This window comes from Melanerpes formicivorus, unplaced genomic scaffold (genome assembly GCF_026170545.1).
Source record: "Melanerpes formicivorus ecotype bairdi unplaced genomic scaffold, bMelFor1.0.p_v2 SCAF_40, whole genome shotgun sequence".
Classification (NCBI taxonomy): Eukaryota; Metazoa; Chordata; class Aves; order Piciformes; family Picidae; genus Melanerpes; species Melanerpes formicivorus.
In genome coordinates, this window is record NW_027142392.1 from 3,172,190 (window position 1) to 3,191,497 (window position 19,308).

At 45.8% G+C, this 19,308-nt stretch overlaps 1 protein-coding gene across 8 annotated transcripts in view; it reads left to right on the forward strand.

The window, feature by feature from the left end:
- Nucleotides 1–19,308, forward strand: part of PAG1 (phosphoprotein membrane anchor with glycosphingolipid microdomains 1) — a 123,637-nt gene that overhangs the window by 79,585 nt on the left and 24,744 nt on the right. The window lies entirely within an intron of this gene.

Genomic DNA, 19,308 nt, shown 5'->3' on the forward strand with positions numbered 1-19,308 from the left:
CCAGAGTGCAGGGCAGTCTTGGGGCTTGAGTGGCGAGGAATGCCAAATGAGTAAAATGCTAACTTTTGTTGGACTGTTTCATGATTCTCCAAACCTTCTGAGCACAGAGCCCCCTTTTTCTGTATTGCAGCCCAAGCCACCTAATCTCCATTCCTTTGGTTTGGGCAGTTTTTTAGCTTGGGGGAATTCGGGGACTTTTCCTCAATGGAGCATCCAGTTCTGTTCTGTTCTATTCCTGCTTGCTTGGGGGTTTTGTTTTGGGTTCATTTTTTTTGTCTACACTTGCTCAGAGTAGATAAGTAATGCAGGAGTTAAAATGCCATCATGTTAATGCTCTTCACCAAGGTTGGAAACCTGCTTGTTTCAGAAGCCAGTTATACATGACCTTGCCTGAAGAATGAGCTTCAGAGTGGAATAACCCTGGCTTCAGTATTCAAGCATTCACCACGCTACCTTCATTTTTCCTGTTGTTATTTTTACCCAGCTAGTTGCTGCAGTTGAATTAAAAGGCATCTCCCAACTCCTTACAAACAGAAGAGATCTCTGGAAGGCATTATCTTAATGAAATCCATTTAAAGAAATATGTAAATCCTCGCTCATTAAGGCCTGATAAATGCAGAATAAATTTCCCACACTTTGTGCTTTCCCCTTATTTATTTAATTCCTATGCCATTTATAACTTGAATGAGGCTTTACAAAAACCACAGGGACACAATCTTTGCCCTGAAGAGATTGTAGCTGAAATGAGACACAACACGTAACCAGTGGCTTCAATACAGAAAGCAGGATTACACCACACACAAATGGTTCATACTGTGTATATTGCATGTGTTGCAAGCTTGTGATAATGCAGTTATTTGGAAAAGACCTGTTTGTCACCCCTGAATGTGGTGATTATTAACAAAGCTCTGGAACAAAGCCATCATGCGAGTTTGCTGGTTTGAACCAGCGAACCTGAGACACTAATGACTAATCATTGCTTTCCTAAGGGCAATTTAATTGAAGAGCTGGATTTAATGGAGGATATATTTGATGGTGTATTTGACTTACTAGTGGTTGTGGCCTCCAAGGATCTTCACTCTGTTTATAGACCCTTTCTCTAGACTAATAATGCCTGTCTTGCATGTTTTATTGCATGAAGGTAGAGCTTCTTGGAGGCTCTTAATGGGACTTCCATGTTTTCTTCACCTTCCATTTTGGGTACACAGTGGGTAGTAAGATTTCCCTGAATTTTAAGTGGAGTATCTTAACTCCATACGTACAGAGCTCTTTTTCTACTGTTTAGTTACAAGCACCTGTGAAATACTTTGTTTCTGGGAATTAGCCATAATTGTGCAGTACATCCTTGTTTGAGTGTTCCTCAGCAGAAGAGGCCGCCAGCCTCATGTAGATACTGCGTGTACTTGCACCGAACCCTCAGGTTTAGTTTTGACATTTGAATATCTAGACCTTTTGTTTGGATAACAAACTGAGGTTTAGACACTCTTTCCAGAACCCTGCTAACAGAGCCCTGCTCAGCTGCTCTCTGGAAGAAAGGAGCACATAACATGCCAGTGGTGGGAATGGCACAGGCTGGGTGAGGGCTCTGAAGCTAGGAACCACCCTGGGTTGGGGCTTCTGTGCCCAGCAATTTGTTCAGATACAGAAGAAGGTTAGCTTACCTGCTCATCTACCCCACAGGATTCTGGTGGGGCTAATTAGTCAATATTTGCACAGCTCTGTGAAAATGCTTCAGAAGTGCCAATTATGAATTATAATTATCTTGTGAAGATGATTGGGAGTCCACATCTGCGTGCTGATTCGGGCCATGGGAGTAAGCCTTTCAAGTAACAGCTCTTATTTAAATGCCTTCCTCTTCCTTATCTCTTGTTGTCTGGGGTTGGTTTTTTTCAGGATTATGAGAAACATTAGTTTATCCTCAGGAAGGACCAGGTCTGACTGTTTTTAATAATGAGTTATGTACTTAGCCACAGTGGGTAAATTTACAAACCAAGCAGGACACCCTCAGAGATCGATTCTATCTGTTTGGCAGAAGGTTTTACACAATAGGCGTTGGGACGAGCCTGCTGAGACTTTAAAACAAATACTTCTACTTAACATTGCCCTAGCCTGTTAATGCAGTGGCAATTCCTGTTTTAAACTCTGCAGAGCTCCTACCTTATTTATATCCCATCTATTTACTGAAGTAGATTTACTTGGGGAAGAGATTCGACCTCAGAAGATTTGCAGTGAAGGCTGGCATTTAAGTTTCAACTTACCTTCACAAAGTAGTAACTGACGCTTAGCACTACCTGCAGGACTCAGCTGTTTTTCATAGCAGCACACCAGGATTAAGGGCAAAGCAAGAGCAGCCTTCAAAGGAAGTCTGTGACTTGACTTAGTTTTAGAAATTCCTGGAAGCTTTCTCTTGCAGCAAGAATTCTGTTGTTCTTGAGGACTCTGCATTTTCTTGTGACTTCAGAAATACTGCCAGTCTATGGAATGGAATGGAATGGAATGGAATGGAATGGAATGGAATGGAATGGAATGGAATGAGAATAGAATAGAATAGAATAGAATAGAATAGAATAGAATAGAATAGAATAGAATAGAATAGAATAGAATAGAATAGAATAGAATAGGTTGGAAAATACTTTTGAGATCATCGAGTCCAACTTATCACCCAACACCATCTAATCAACTAAACCATGCAACCAAGCACCCCATCCAGTCTCCTCCTAAACACCTCAGTGATGGTGACTCCACCACCTCCCTGGGCAGCACATTCCAATGGCCAATCACTCTTTCTGTGAAGAAACATCCAGCCTAAACCTCCATTGGTGCAGCTTGAGACTGTGTCCTCTCATTCTGGTGCTGGTTGCTTGAGAGAAGAGACCAACTCCCTCCTGGCTACAATCTCCCTTCAGGTAGTTGTAGACAGCAATAAGATCTCCCCTGAGCTTCCTCTTCTCCAGACTAAGCAGCCCCAGCTCCTCCAGCCTTTTCTCATAGGACTTGTGCTCAAGGCCTCTCCCCAGCTTTGTTGCCCTTCTCTGGACACGTTTCAGCAAGTCAACATCTTCCTAAACTGAGGGTCCCAGAACTGGACAGTTCTCAAGGTGTGGCCTAACCAGTGCTGAGTACAGGGCACAATGATTTTCCTGCTCCTGCTGGCCACACTGTTCCTGATACAGGCCAGGATGCCATTGGCCTTCTTGGCCACCTGGGCACACTGCAGGCTCATGTTCAGGCTACTATCAACCAGTACCCCCAGGTCCCATTCTGCCTGGCCACTCTCCAGCCACTCTGACCCTAGCCTGTAGCACTGCATGGGGTTGTTAAAGGCTTTCTTATTTATTCTACTTCTGTGTAGAATTAGTTGGGTAAATAGTTGCAGGTTGAATATTTTAGTGTGTAGAGGTGGATGTTAATGCTGGATTTAATGAAAAGAAACCTAGGCTTGCACAGAATTCCACAGAGGGGACACCATTCTGCCTGCAGTCACTCTGTGAGACAACTGGGAACAGAACTGGGGCAGAAGTTCCCTGCATCCCTCTCCCTTTGCAGTGACATAAAATTTTAATGGGGAAAAATTACAGGGAAATGAACATTTTGTTTAAAAATGTTCCTAAAGGGAGAAGAGCTTGCTTTCCTCCCCACACCCCCCCAGCCTTTTCTCCCCTGAATATAGGTCTTCTGATAGTTGTTTGCTAATTTTATGCTCACACTCGTGTTCTGTATCTGTACAAAGAAGTTTAATCCAATGTTGATAAGAGCCCACCCACTGATGCAGCATTAGAGGGGTCTTAAATATTCATATGATGACCAGATTCATGTGGTTTTATTTGCTGCTTTTCTTCTCTGCTTGGAGTCCTGAGCACCATCAGATAATTAAACATTACAGGGCCTGTGGTAGTGAACGTTTCTGAAAATCTGGACCTTCGTTTTTGTTTGTCCTGCCAGCTGGCTGCAGCGTGATGCTCTGGCATTGCTCTGCTTGGAGAAAAGTGTTCTTCCAATATTCAGCTGAAATGTTTCATCCCTGCACAAATCCTTAAGGCTTTCTGGGAAGGATTTAGTGCTAAGAGCATTCAGCTTTGTGCAGGAAATGATTGTACAGGAAGATGCTTTTATCTGTGTAACAAGTAAGCAAGACATTACTGGTGTGAGATTCAACTGAACAGGAAAACTCCTAAATTAGGCAAGTACCTCCAAGGCACCTTCTGGCCCTGTTGTAGTCAGTGGTGATCAGGGATCCCTTCTGCTGCCCACCCAGAAGCAGCTGGTGCTATCTGAGATGCCCTGAGACGTTTCTCAACATTCGCCAATGGCTATTTGAGAGCCACAAGAGTTTTCTGCAGGTCATGTGCCATATCTGCCAACCACATCCAGATGCAGGTTTCATCTGCCTGAAGAGAGAGCACTTAATGGTGTGTAGATGCCATGGGCAATGCCCCTTGGCCTTCAGCTGCCATTTCAGAAGGGCACAAATCTCCTGCAGTTCCTGCATCAACTTGTTCATCTCAGTGGACATATCTGCTTAGACATCCAGCTAGCTTGGACGTCCTCAGGCAACTCAAGTGGCTGTAGCTGCCAGTGTTTGGGCAAGTAAATGGCATCCCCGGGAGCTGATCAGCTGCATACCTTCTGAGGCTCCATTGCCTGGCAGCCCCTGGGTATATGGGAGACTCAGATGCATCATTCACACATAGACACACTTGGGCATCTCATGCATCTCATAATGGGTGGCTGACTCCCACCCATCACATCACACGTGTGACATTTCACTGAGCCTGCAGTGCCACCTGGGACTTTGTTATTAGGAAATGAAAAAAGCTATAGGAGGGCTGAGAGAAAGAAAGGAGAGAAAACCCTGCTTGCTGTCCACATTACTGCTCCACTGTTCTCTGTAACTCAGCTGGTGAGATGTGCTGCGGATTTGACCCATGGTCTCCCAATCCTGCAGCCTCATCTGCAGAGCCACAGAACAGCAGTGTGGGCAATCAGGCCGAGTCAGAAAGCTGTGCCAGGGGGAAGTCAGTGGCCTGAGGCTTGATCACTGAGCAGCAGCAGCACAGTGGAATAAACTGGAGGTCCTGAAATGGGTCAAATTACTGTCCTTCTGAGACAGCAGTAGGTACTCTGTGGTAACTGGCTTGTTATCTCCACCAGTTTGGACTGATCTTTGAATTTTCCATCCTCATTTTGCCTTTTCCTTGCCTTACTTCACTTATGTTTGCCAGCAGTGCTGTCTTTGCCTATTAGCAGTTGTGTACCAGCTGCTGTGCTTTTCATCTTTTTGGCAGTTTCCCTGCAGATTTTGCTTGCTTTTTGTTTGCCCCAAACCTTTTTTTTGGTGCACGTCAGCATTTTATCTGTTTGCATGCACTAGGGAATGATAGGAGCCGTGATCTATTTGGGTCAGTGCATGTCTGTGTGTAACCATTCCAAAATGAGGGATTTTCTAAGAATAAATTCTCCCTCACCAACCTGGTTCTCGTTCTTGCCTGCTCCCTTCTGCTATTTTTAGATGTGTGAAAGTGGAGTAAAGAGAGTGATGAGGCTCTTTGTTGTTTTTGCTTTCTAACTCAGTCTTGCATTGCTTCTCTTGGTTGAATAACTCATGGCAATACATAGGCAATAAAAAAAGTAGTTGATGGCAGCTGCCCCAAACAAAGGTCTTCAATCATGTGCTACAAGCAAGATGAAAAGTTGGGGTCAGAGTGGCTGGAGAGCAGCCAGGCAGAGAGGGACCTGGGGGTACTGGTTGATGGTAGGCTGAACATGAGCCTGCAGTGTGCCCAGGCAGCCAAGAGGGCCAGTGGCATCCTGGCCTGCATCAGGAACAGTGTGGCCAGCAGGAGCAGGGAGGTCATTCTGCCCCTGTACACTGCCCTGGTTAGGCCACACCTCGAGTACTGTGTCCAGTTCTGGGCCCCTCAGTTTAGGAAGGAGGTTGACTTGCTGGAGCGTGTCCAGAGAAGGGCAACAAAGTTGGTGAGGGGTTTGGAACACAAGCCCTATGAGGAGAGACTGGGGGAGCTGGGATTGCTTAGCCTGGAGAAGAGGAGACTCAGGGGTGACCTTGTTGCTCTCTACAAGTACCTGAAGGGAGGTTGTAGACAGGTGGATGATGGTCTATTCTCCCAGGCAGCCAGCACAAGAGGACACAGTCTCAGGCTGCACCAGGGGAGGTTCAGGTTGGATGTTAGGAAGAAGTTCTATACAGAAAGAGTGATTGCCCACTGGAAAGGGCTGCCTGGGGAGGTGGTGGAGTCACCATCATTGGAGGTTTTCAGGAGGAGACTTGATGGGGTGCTTGGTGCCATGGGTTAGCTGTTTGGGTGGGTTGGATTGGTTGATGGGTTGGATGCGATGATCTTGAAGGTCTCTTCCAACCTGGTTTGGTTTATTCTAAATAAAGGTTTACTCTAAATAAAGGGTTATTCTAAAGGAAGGACTCCCTGAAAAGATGGCACAGTTGTTTTTCTGGAAGTAGTGTATCAATTTGATCTTGTGTCTGAGAGCCTGATGACCTCTGCTCCTCGGGCAGTTAGCCAGCTCTTTAGCCTAGAAGAGAAAATCTTCCAACAAAAGGAAAAACTAATTTGCTACTGCTGCCATCAAATTAACCTGGAAGTGTTTCAGCCTTGAATACCTAATGGTCACCCTCTTGATTTATGAATGGTTTCTTTGAAAACTGTCCCATTGAACTGTTTCTTTCTGGAGAATCTGATTGCTCTACAATAAAAGTCTCTCCCTAAGGAATAGAAAAGGACAAGAAGAGGTTTGTTCAGCATGCAGTGGTAGGTTATCCTTTCAAATGAGCCATGTTCAGGAGGGTATTACAGCAGGCCTGAGCAGGGCAAATTTGTCAAAGAATAAAGCTAAAGCAGATGAAAGCTAGACTGCTTGTGAAGGAAAGACCTGAAAAGGATATTGTAGCAGTGAGGTAATGGTAAAACGTAAAAGATAATTAATTGCCTGTTGAACTTACTGGGAGGGCAGGGGTGTGTTGTAGCTGTGCACATCCTTAAGCTGGCATCTCATCTCATCTGTGCTTATGTCTTGCATTAATGTTATTTATCACCTTTTAGATAAGCAGTCCTGCTACTTCATTCCTATCACTTAATTCTCTCTCTGAAGGTGTTTTCATATGTTTTATGTCAGCTGCCCCTTGCCTTTCTGACATGCCCTGCCTTTCTCACCACTTGGGCATCCTAATGTTGATAGGTTGTAACCAAAGCAATCAATAGATGTTGATATCAGTACTGGGAATTTTGTAAGGAGTTTGTCTGAGACTGCTTGACTGTACAGTAGGACAGAAAATAATCCAGGGAGGAAGAAGTGCTGAAACAAAAGTGATGCCCCGGGTGAGAAATACACAGCTAAGGGCAAGGGCACCCTCCTAAAAGGAGCAAACCTTGAGGTAGGTGAAGACCTGATGATATGTTGTGGAGCTGTGGCAACACTGGCAAGGAGTGGGAAAGGAGGAAGAGGTGTCTGTGGAAGGAGGAACAACACTCCATAAGTGGCAGAGGGTGAGTGAAGGCATCAGAAGGAGGCAAGACAACAAAGGTGGAGGCCACCTGGCCGTGTGGGAGCAGAGGCAGTAGCTGCCTCTGTGGGGGGTGTGTGTGTGCATGTGTGGACCTGGGCCCAGGCCTCTGGTGCATGTGTGTGTGTCTGCTGTGGACACATCTGCACAGCTGCAAGTCTTCTTGTGAATGAGAGATGCTTACTGCTGACCAGTTGTACCAAGTTTTGAGCTGTCTGCACTTCCCATCATACATCACCAGTGTAAGGCTCTTCTTACCTGGTCTGTTTCAACTGTTTGTCCTGCCCTAGAGAGCAGTTATCCAGTGTGGGTTTTTATCAACTTTCAGTCTTATTCCTCTCTGTCAAAACCTTAACAAGACCAAGTTCTGTGGGGAAAAAGTAATAATTTGGGTCAGCACAAACCCGAAACCTGGAAGAAGAAAAGTCAGGCTGGTTATTGATTGTGTGAAGCGATGTGGTGCTCTGCTTGTCCTGCCTCCCAGCAACTGCTTCTCTGTCATCATGCTTTGGCAGCTCATAACTCAAAGCAGTAACAAAACTTTCTGCAGGAGGCATGATGCATTTATGCTTCAATCTCTGCAGCGCTGCTCATGTTGTAGCACTTCCTGCTCGAACAGTGCTAAGGATAATAGCAGAGGCAGGGAAAGACTCGCTGCATTAGCGATGCTTAAGCTGCAGGAAAGCTCATGCCAACAGGCAGCAAAAAGAACAGGCTGTAGGAAAGGGGGGGGGGGGGGGGAAGGAATTATTTTTATTAGTTATTTTTTTCAGTAATTTGCTGTTCAACAAATTCAAGTTTACAAGCTGTAGGCCCTATTCTGTCTTCTGATTCTTGCTTAGGTGCAGGAGGAGTGTATTTTAATTGGAGATCATGATTTATTCCTGTTGAGGGAATGGTCTGTTTCCACCATGTTCAGATTGCAAAGTGGTAGTTAGTAGATGACAGTCAGACTGGAGGTTTCCCTTGAAGCAGCATGAGACAGTGTTTCTTTTCTGGAGTCCATTTCCAGGCACAGATAGTTTCCTACCCTTGAATATCCAGCAGTCAGGAGAAGCAGCCCAAAACCTGTGATGGGCAGCCATGTTTGCTGGCTGTGTCAATGCAATATTCATGCGTAGCTTCATGAGGATTTCTGTTCCACAGCGTCTGAACCAAACATCTCAATTAAATTGAGAAGGGGAAGACCTGGTTTTCATTAGCTGTGAAGAGTTTCAGAATTACATTAGTTGCAGTTCATTAGATCTTATAATTGTATTTTCTGTGTGTCATGATGAGTAAATGAGGGGTTCGGGTGTGCACAGGGGGAACCCAGCTTGTAGATCATTCCCAGAGGATCCATGATTAGCTTCTGCTGCCTCAGTCAGTCAGGATCAAGCCCAGAGTTTTGTATTTCCTTCTCCACAGCTGGAAAGCAGGCAAATAAAATACACTACATGCTGGATGTTGATGTGGGGAGCAGCAAACAGCTGGGCGTATTTTGCCTTGTTATCCTACACTGCTGTAGCCCACAAGCAGGGCAGTGCCTGCACTTTGTTGGGGAGATGAAGCCATGGGTTGTGCTGGATTATCACAAGCAAGTGGTGCTTCCATTTGCCTCAGCTCTGTGTCCAACTGAAAGGACAAGAGGATATCCTTGTGCTCATTTCAGAGAGAAATTGCAATTAAATGGTTAAACAAGGTGAGGCTATGAAAAGACCTGGTCTGACAGTGCTGCTCCCACTAAGCAAAGGCTTAGGAACATTTTCTGTTCTGTTGTGTCTGCCCAGGAAGTCAACTCCAAGGAATAGGATAGGATAGGATAGGATAGGATAGGATAGGATAGGATAGGATAGGATAGGATAGGATAGGATAGGATAGGATAGGACAGAATTAACCAGGTTGGAAAAGACCTTTGAGATCGTTGAGTCCAACCTATCATCCAACACTATCTAATCAACTAAACCATGGCACTAAGTGCCCCATCCAGTCTCTTCCTAAACTATTCCAGTGATGGTGATTCCACCACCTCCCTGGGCAGCACATTCCAATGGCCAATCTCTCTTTCTATGAAGAACTTCTTCCTAACATCCAGCCTAAACCGTCCCTGGTGCATCTTGAGACTGTGTTCTCTTGTTCTGGTGCTGGTTGCCTGGGAGAAGAGACCAACCCCCACCTGGCTGCAACCTCCCTTCAGGTAGTTGTGGACAGCAATAAGGTCTCCTCTGAGCCTCCTCTTCTTCAGGCTAAGCAGTCTTCTGCATTTTTCTAAGTTCAGGACCATTTGCAAGTAGCCTCTGGAAAAGGGCTATGTATCTGCTGAGTTTCGTGGGCCTGATTCAAACGTCAGTCTGAGAATAAGCATGATTGCCATGGGTTTTAGAGGTCAGGTGACAGGCAATCTCTGTGTGTGCCCACTTCCCAGGCTAGGGGGAATTTCTCAGTTTCCATTATTACTGCAAAAAGGTTGCTTGAAATGTTGCAGTGCAAAGACTGGGCAAAAGGGACTTGGCAAGGCAGGATTAGATAAACAGCAAAATGCAATTATAAACAGGCTGTGTTTGAGATGAAATAGCATCTAGTTCCAGGAAAAGCAAAGCTATCAGGAGTAGTTGTGTCAGAGCTGGAAAACACTTCACAAAGGCAGCTTTCACTTCTATATGCTCTAAAGTATGCAGTAATCATTGTCTTAATTACTTCACTGCAGCCAGAAAGCAATATGGGATGTTGTGGGGGTGTGGGAAAGAACAAAATATGCTACAATTAAGCTGTAATCTTTGGCATGGTCACTCGTCAGATAAAGCTTTTCTGCTGTCACATTCAAGACAGTTATTATTTGGCTGCTAAAGCCTGGGGAAAATATGTGGTGGTGTTCATAGGAGCTGTTTCACAGAGGCTTCATTATCAGCTTCTTCCTCAGCAGCTGGCCAAGTCCGGCCGCTGCTCAGCCTTTGCAAGCTGTGTCCGCAGTGCTCTGCTCTTCCCTGCTTGTGCTGCTGGGAGTGAAATGAGGCTAACATGGTTACCCACGGTGCAATGAATTGGTCAGCTTGGAGTTATTGGGTTAAACCCCTGTTTGCTCAGGACCTGAGCTCTGATGGAAGATAGCTTTGGCAGAGATTTGTGAGCGGTTGGCTTATGCACAGCAAGCCCTCGTGAATGTGGCAAGTGAATGTGCTAGCTGTGTGACAAGTTCGGTGCATAATTATGCACATGTGTTAACCCCAGGATACAGGCTGTGTTTCACTGGGACATAATCATCTTCACATGCAATTATGCTCACATTCCTTTGAAAGGCTAGTTTTACAGCCTGCTAGGAAGCTTTGCTCTTATGTTCTAAAATTCAACACCATTGTAATAGGAACTGTTCTGCCACCTTGAAGCGTGAATTCACACACTTACTTGTTAATACAATTTTCCTGGTTCTTCCCAGTTTTCTAAATGTCTGTCTGAGGAGGAGAAGGCAGCCTGCAATGCAGGCTCGTGTGGAATTACTAAAATTCCAGTAGGAGCAGAGAGAAAAGCATGGAAGGAGATGTCAGGTCAACTTTGAATACGTTGACCTTGAGGTGACGTTGTTGGCAAGGCATGAATTAGTTGATTGGTGTATGAATGTAGAATGCAGTGTGGATCAGCCTGTGATGCTGCAAAGGCCTTTTTCAACTTTCCTGGAATGCCACAGAGAGATGGTTTCACAGTGACTTGGTTTCTCTCTAGGAGACTTAGAAGGGGTTAAAAGTGACCGGTGGTTTGGGACTGTTTGGCTTTGTCTTAGATCTGGTTTTGCATTATGGAGCACGCACATCCTTTGATAAGCCAGCTATGATTCCTGGAAAAAGTAGATACAGTGGGGAATTAGATCAGAACCTCATTATTCTGCTGCTTCACAAAGCAGAAACATGAACCATTTTGAAGGCTTACAGTACACATGGTGTCTGCAAGGCTGGTCTGACAGCCTGCAACTGCAGCAGCCCTTGTCAGTAATTTCTTCCAGCACTGGGGTTTCTGGACCAGGACTTAATTATGTGCACATCTGGTCTCCTGCAGCTGTTTGTCAGTGCTTGGAATAAGACATGTCTGTCTTTAACTGCTCTTGTTCAATGGGTGCTGCCAGGCCAAACAGCATAGAGCACAACTGCAGCAGGAGAGCTTTAACCTGTTGTAGGGAAAGATTTGTCCTGACTTGGTGCACAGGAACCCTGAAAGAGAAAGGTGACATTGGCCTTAAGGTTTGTGTAGTTCAGTACTGAATCTACATATGAACAGCTAGAAGCCAAAACAAGGCCATCCAGATGCAGAAAGAGTAACACAAATCACTCTTGCAGATTTTTACAGTGCATTTGAAGAAACTTCACAATCTTGATTCTAATGAGCCTGTGGGATTAGGAGGGGGGTCTGCTAAGCAGGACCTCTGTCCAGGCAGCAGTCCTGTTGGCTGTTGTCTCCAAAAGCATTTAACTGCACCAATGTAAAGCATGGATAATGTCTGTGTATTCAGGCTATTCCATAGTATCATCTATTTTAATGCCTGAAAATTATCTGAATATTCTCTTTATAGTAACAGCTCAACATTTTTGCACTTTGTTAGGCACTCATATGTGCATATTGGTGACATTAGGTGACAAAATTAATAGATGAGGGGCGAGCAACTGATGTCGTTTACCTGGACCTGAGCAAAGCCTTTGACACTGTCCCACACCACATCCTGGTCTCCAAACTGGTGACACATGGGTTTGATGGGTGGACCACTAGATGGATAAGGAACTGGCTTGATGGTCGCACCCAAAGAGTGGCTGTCAATGGCTCCATGTCCCAGTGGAGGCCAGTGACAAGTGGAGTCCCTCAGGGATCAGTCCTGGGACCTGTCTTATTCAACATCTTTGTGGGGGACATGGACAGTGGCATTGAGTGCACCCTCAGCAAGTTTGCTGATGACACCAAGCTGTGTGGTGCAGCAGACACGCTGGAGGGAAGGGAGGCCATCCAGAGGGACCTTGACAGGCTGGAGAGGTGGGCACAGGCCAACCTCATGAAGTTCAATAAGAGCAAGTGCAGGGTCCTGCATCTGGGTCGAGGCAATCCCAGGCACAAATACAGGCTGGGCAGTGACTGGCTGGAGGGTAGCCCTGAGGAGAGTGACTTGGGGGTGCTGGTGGACAAAAAGCTCAACATGAGCTCTCAGTGTGCACTTGCAGCCCGCAAAGCCAATCAGATCCTGGGCTGCATCAGGAGAAGTGTGGCTAGCAGGTCGAGGGAGGTGATCCTCCCCCTCTACTCAGCCCTGGTGAGACCCCACCTGGAGTACTGTGTCCAGTTCTGGAGCCCCTATTACAAGAGGGATGTGGAGGTGCTGGAACGTGTCCAGAGAAGGGCCACGAGGATGATCAGAGGGCTGGAGCACCTCTCCTATGAGGACAGACTGAAGGAGTTGGGGCTGTTCAGTCTGCAGAAGAGAAGGCTCCGAGGAGACCTAATTGTTGCCTTCCAGTATCTGAAGGGGGCCTACAGGAAGGCTGGGGAAGGACTTCTCAGGATCTCAGGTAGTGATAGGACTAGGGGGAATGGAATGAAGCTGGAGGTGGGGAGATTCAGGCTGGATGTGAGGAGGAGGTTCTTCACCATGAGAGTGGTGAAACCCTGGAATGGGTTGTCCAGGGAGGTGGTCGAGGCCCCGTCCCTGGGGGTGTTTAAGAGCAGGCTGGATGAGGCTCTGTCCAGCCTGATCTAGTGTGGGGTGTCCCTGCCCATGGCAGGGGGGTTGGAACTAGATGATCCTTGTGGTCCCTTCCAACCCTGAATGAAACTATGAAACTATGAAACTATATTGCTGGTTTGCTATCATAATATAGGTTTTGTTACCTATAGCAGAGTTGATTTCCCTAGCCAGCAAACAGAACTGGGAACTGGGTGCGAGACAGGAGCTGGTAACAGGAGCTGGAGTGGGTAGAAAGCTGGGCATGTCCTGTGGTGGAGTATTGAGACAAGGATTGGAGTATTGAGAAAAGGATTGGAGTATTGAGAGAAGGATTGGAGTATTGAGAGAAGGAGCTCTAGCACTTGGGGACTGAGGCCAAAAGGCCCTACTGTTCCCAGAGTCTGCCTGAGATATGAAAGATCTAGTTTTATTAGGTTAGAAAGAGCCTGAAGCATAATGTTGGCTTCAGTAAATTTTTGTTTTGGTTTGATTTGTTTTTTTTCTTATCCCAACTAATCCCAGGCACAGCTCAGGATTTAGAATAGAATAGAATAAACCATGTTGGAAGAGACCCTCAAGATCATCGTGTCCAACCTATCATCCAACACCACCTAATCAACTAAACCATGCAACCAAACACCCTATCAGTCCAGTCAGGACTTAGAAGACAACTTGGGTACAACCACCATTCTCTGGAGCATTATAAAGTTTAACAGTATGGGCTTGGGGTGTACCATGCCACCTGGCTGCAGTACAGGACAGTTATCCCCAACATGTTCAATTTACTGGGATAGATGTAACCTTAATGCTCAGAGCACAACACCCCTCAACTTTTGTAGGCAGGCTCCAAACCAGGACCTGACTTGCAGTGAGAGATACCTGTGAAAAGTTTGGCTCGAGTATTCTGCCCAGCCAGGGACAAATGCAGCTCTGATGGTGCCACCAAACTTGGGTGTAACACCATTATCAGGTTATACTGTCAGGAATCCACCACCTGTGGCAAGCTATGGCAAACTGCCTCCGGCTGCTCTGCTGTTAAAGCATGGTGAGTTCACATGGTGGAAAAGGTTAGAAACCAGTTTCAATGTAAAATGAAGAGCTTAGAGCAGGTGTGTTTGGGTGAAGGAAGGGTGCTTGAAACTCATTTCAACCCAGTTCACTATAGTGCTTGTGGCAGGAGCATAAATGGTGTTCCCATGCATGTGTAGTGCATCTGCCATGTCCTCCTTCTAAATCAAGTGCTTGTAGTTTGGTGTGGACTCTTCTTGGTGCAGGAGTAGTGTCAGTGGATTGTCTTCCATCAGGTGTTTTCTTTAGGATGGTCTGAGGGTGCTACATACAAGGGATGTGCTCAGTGTTTATGCAACTGGACATACACCACACCTGCTGATGCCTGAGCTGGATCTGAAGTTTCAGAGGGAGTTTTCCGAAGAGGGAGTAAGGTAACAGGACCTCATTAGATGTCCTGTAGGACTCCAGCTTCATAGAGGAAGTCTGTTTTTATAGAGGAAGTCTGCTTTCATACCTAGAGGAACAAAAGATCAAAGGATCAACATTCACAGATGTTGCTCACACCTGTAGGACTGTTTCTGATGCTTTCTGCTTGTTGTAGCCCAAAGTTTCTGTTGGTTTTGTGTTTGAATCACACTGATTGCAGCTGGATGTAGACAAGAAAATGTTAGTTTCATACTTCTCAGCTCCTGTCTCAGTTCATGTTTCCACATACCCTGCACTTCACCATTTCTGGTTTAAGTCAGCTCACTTGGGGCTGGCTACCAGACCAATAACAATCTCCTTTTAAAATCACAACCCTCTTCCCTGCTCTGCTCTCTCCCTCTGCACTGTTGGGTTGGAGGGGGTCTTCTGAACCAGGTGATCTGACTGATCTGTTCTGCAGTTTAGAAGATGCTGGGAACAGGAGGAGGGATGGGAAGGAGGAGAGGGCCACAGGAGGTGGAGCAGCCTTAGAAGGAGCCCTGTAACTGAAGCTCAGCAGAGGTGAGCATGTGAGCTGCTGGGCAGTGCCCCAATAGCTGAATCTGGCCTGACAGCCCAGGACAGGGAGCTGCAGTCCCACAGCCCTCCCCGAATCAATCCTGTCCTGTTGTGTTTGGCTTATCACATTCAAAGTCCCTCAGTTGTCAGAACAATTTCTTCCCTTGCCTGCACTCCATCTATAATTCAGTGAGAAAAGCAGAGAGGTGAAGCTGTTGGCTTTTCCCACTCTTTCCCCTCTGGAAAATGTGGGCTGAGTGTGGTTTGCACCAGGACATGAATGAAGGGTTGTAAAACCCAGAAGCCGTGGGGAAGGTGGGAGAGGGACACACTGCCATCTCCTGCCAGGTCTCCTGGGCCACAGTGTACACCTCTCACAGAGCACATCTCCTATGCCTTTCCCTGTAAGCTTGGGGGGATCTTTGCTGAGAAAACACAGCACAGATCTGGAACTCAAAGCATGCTTCATCTGTCCATTCCCAGGCTTCGAAGGAGTTCAGATCCCAGTCTAGGCTTTTCCTCACTAGCTGCAATTGTCATACCATGTGCTCCCTAAATTTGCAGCCTACATCCTATGCACAAAACTGCTTCACCCCATTTTTTTTTTAATGGCTTTTTTCTTTACCCTTTAGTTTGGTAACAAATTTGCCATTGCACATCTGACACTCCCATCATCACTGGCTGGGGCTGAACCGCCTCAGCTCTGCTCACTCCCTGCAGCAGCTCTAAGGAAGATAACACAAGATTCACTGTGAAAGCAGAGGGCATGCACTGAGTTACCCATCCTTTTGAAACTACAAAAGTCATTGTGAATTTCAGTGCAATTTTGAAGAACTGGCTACAGGTGTTACTTGCCATATAGGTTCCACTAATGGCACATGTCCGTGTCTAAAACTGAAGAGGAAGGTGCCACAGGAAGGAGCTATTTTGTATGTATCACAGAATCACCAAGGTTGGAAGAGACCTCCAAGATCATCGAGTCCAACCTGTCACCACAGACCTCATGACTAAACCATGGCACCAAGTGCCACATCCAATCCCCTCTTGAACACCTCCAGGGATGGTGACTCCACCACCTCCCTGGGCAGCACATTCCAATGACAAACAACTCTCTCTGTGAAGAACTTTCTCCTCACCTCCAGCCTAAACTTCCCCTGGTGCAGCTTGAGACTGCGTCCTCTCATTCTGGTGCTGGTTGCTTGAGAGAAGAGACCAACTCCCTCCTGGCTACAACCTCCCTTCAGGTAGTTGTAGACAGCAATAAGGTCTCCCCTGAGCCTCCTCTTCTCCAGAATAAACAACCCCAGCTCCCTCAGCCTCTCCTCACAGGGCTGTGCTCGAGGCCTCTCCCCAGCCTTGTTGTCCTTCTCTGGACACATTTAAGTGTCTCAATGTCCTTCTTAAACTGAGGGGCCCAGTGGACACAGTACTCAAGGTGCAGCCTAACCAGTGCTGAGTACAGGGGCACAATGACTTCCCTGCTCCTGCTGGCCATACTATTCCTAATGCAGGCCAGGATGCCATTGGCCTTCTTGGCCACCTGGGCACACTGCTGGCTCATGTTTAGGCAGCTGTCAATCAGCACCCTCAGGTCCCTTTCTTTTTGGCATGTAGTTACAAGGATTCTTTTTCTGAGCTGCCAATGGCTTTGAAAGATGAACCATGCTTTGTGTTTTGCCTTGGATGAAATAACCAGGTATTCCAGACCTGTCTATCTTGCTCATTTTTGGTGTTCAGTGTCACAAGCAACTCGTGTGGAGATTTCTGTGGAATGGGTATGACAAAAGAAACCTTCATCTTAAAAAGATCAACCCATATGAAAAAAACCCAAAAATGAGTTCAACTGCCTGTTGCTCTGTCTCAGTGATGTAGCTCTGCAAGGTTAAACTATACAAGTCTGGTAGTCTTTCAAGGGTGGAGGCAGGACTTTTTTAAAGCCCAGCAGATGAAAGGCCCCACCTGAGCTCCATCTTTAGCAGCAGGGTTTGCATTCAGCTCACCCTGGCAAGAGCCACAAATCCCTGTCCCAGAATGGAGACATTCACCAGAGGGCAGCACAATATCACTTTTTTTCTCGTAAAAGCAGAGTTAACCATTTCAGCTAAGAGCTTTTGAAGTTAGCTGCTTGCTCTTCCATAGTTATGATTGCAAATAAGTTTCTCCTCGATGCTAGCCTCTACAGCAGTTCTAAAATCCATCCTGTTAGGTACACATTTTAGTGACCAGGTATTCACCAAGTGAAAGCAGAGAGTCCAGACAGTTGTATGTTCAGTGCTCTCTCTGCCAACTTTCTGCCCAAGGCTGGCCAGGGCAAGCTGACAGGTGCTCGTCCAGCTTCAAGTACTTCAGGAGCTCTCCTCTGTTAAAGGCATCAGCCCAAGTGAATGCTGTTTCAGCCACTTCATTTGGGGGGAATTAAACAGTAGGAGTAAGCCCTCTGATGGCTCTTGGTGGGAAAGGGCCACAGAGGGTGGATGTAGGCTTGCTTTTTCTATATTGTGTTACTTCTGGTTGTCCTGTATGCTGTGCAGCACCTAGGTCCTCTAGCATTTATGCCAAGCTCTTGCCACTCAAGGAGCTAAGATGAGTCACTGGTCACATCTTTCCTGCTCAGCTTCCCTCACACAGGGTTTCATCTGTTATCAGTCTGTTCCAGTTTATTGCTCGTTTCTGCTTGCAGAGGCAACTGATGTCTCCAGGAGTTACCTTCCACTGGTTCAAGTGCCACTGTACTTTTCCAACCTTTTCTGACCTCTCAACTTACAGTCAAAGCTTTGGTCTCTGAATCTTTGCTCTTTTGCTGCACATTAACTTCTGTCCTTGGTCATTCTCTTTGCTCCATTTGGCTTCTGCCTGGTGGGATGTCTCACGTCTAGCTGCAGTCTTGCACTTCACTCCTGACATTGACATGTAGGTCTCCCTTGAATCTCTCCCTCTGATCTCACTTCTTTTTAACCTCATCCTCAACTCCATCCACTTCTGCTCATCCCAACACTTCTTAACTCTGTACTGAAGTCTTCAAAGATGCCGCTTTTCTATGGGGCTGCTCCCCATGTGTCCTTAGCTTTCCTTAGCTCAAATATCACCATTATTTAAAGGCCAGCAGCCTTAAGAGTTACATGTGTAGCATAAAAAAATAGCTTTTCCTACCATATTAGATTCTGGGGTATTATTGTGTCTCCTGAGAAGAGTTTAGGTATAAAATCATAAACTTAGTAGTAGAAATGATTGAAATTATATCTTTCAAGACAACTCTGTATCTGCTTTTAAAGAAAGCAAACATGATTCTATTTTAAGGGGGGTGGGAACCACCATCACACCAATGTTTTGAAAGCCCTATTCTTTTGACTTTTTAATCTTTTTCTTTGCCCAATATTTGAAGAAGAGGGAAAAAAAAGAGAGAGGGAAAAAATATTCTTTTTCATATCCATTCTCTTTTGGTTTATCTTTCCTTATTTATTTCTTGGGAAAACTAAGGAAGAGAAGACAACAAACATGCTGAGAAAAGGTTTGATTCAGTTGTCATGTGGTGGTTTTTTTCCCCTCCCCTACATTTCATTTTCATTTTATCCTTTATTTTTTCCTTTCCCAAGGAAGGAAAAAGAATGAGGGGGAGAAAAAAAAAAGGTAGAAGGTCTTTTAAGAACAAATTGTAAAAGCTTTAAGAGGGCAAAAGATGTCCTTGAAAATTCATTAAAAGTAAAAATTGAACAGAAAAATGCTTGCTATTCAAAACATTTAACAAAGGTTTGGAGCTAAGGCAGCCAGAGCCCTGGGCTCTCTAGTGTTCCCCAACAGTTCATCACCTCTGCAGGAAACCACCCAGTCTTTGCAGGCATTGCACCATTTCATGTTGTTTCCTGACTACATCCAGTTCTGTGTCTCTTGGAGGTCTCTCCATTTCACAGCCAGTGATGTAACTTTGGCCCAGTGTAGAAATAACCTGAGTTTTGCTTCCAAATAGAAAAGAGGCAGGGCTGTATCAGAGTCACTCAATCCATGACACCTTCTCTTCTCCATACAGACCACTCTGTCTACTTTTCTCTTTAGTTAGACATAGGTGAAGAGAGGCAAAAAAAGAGACTCTCCAGACAAACTGTTA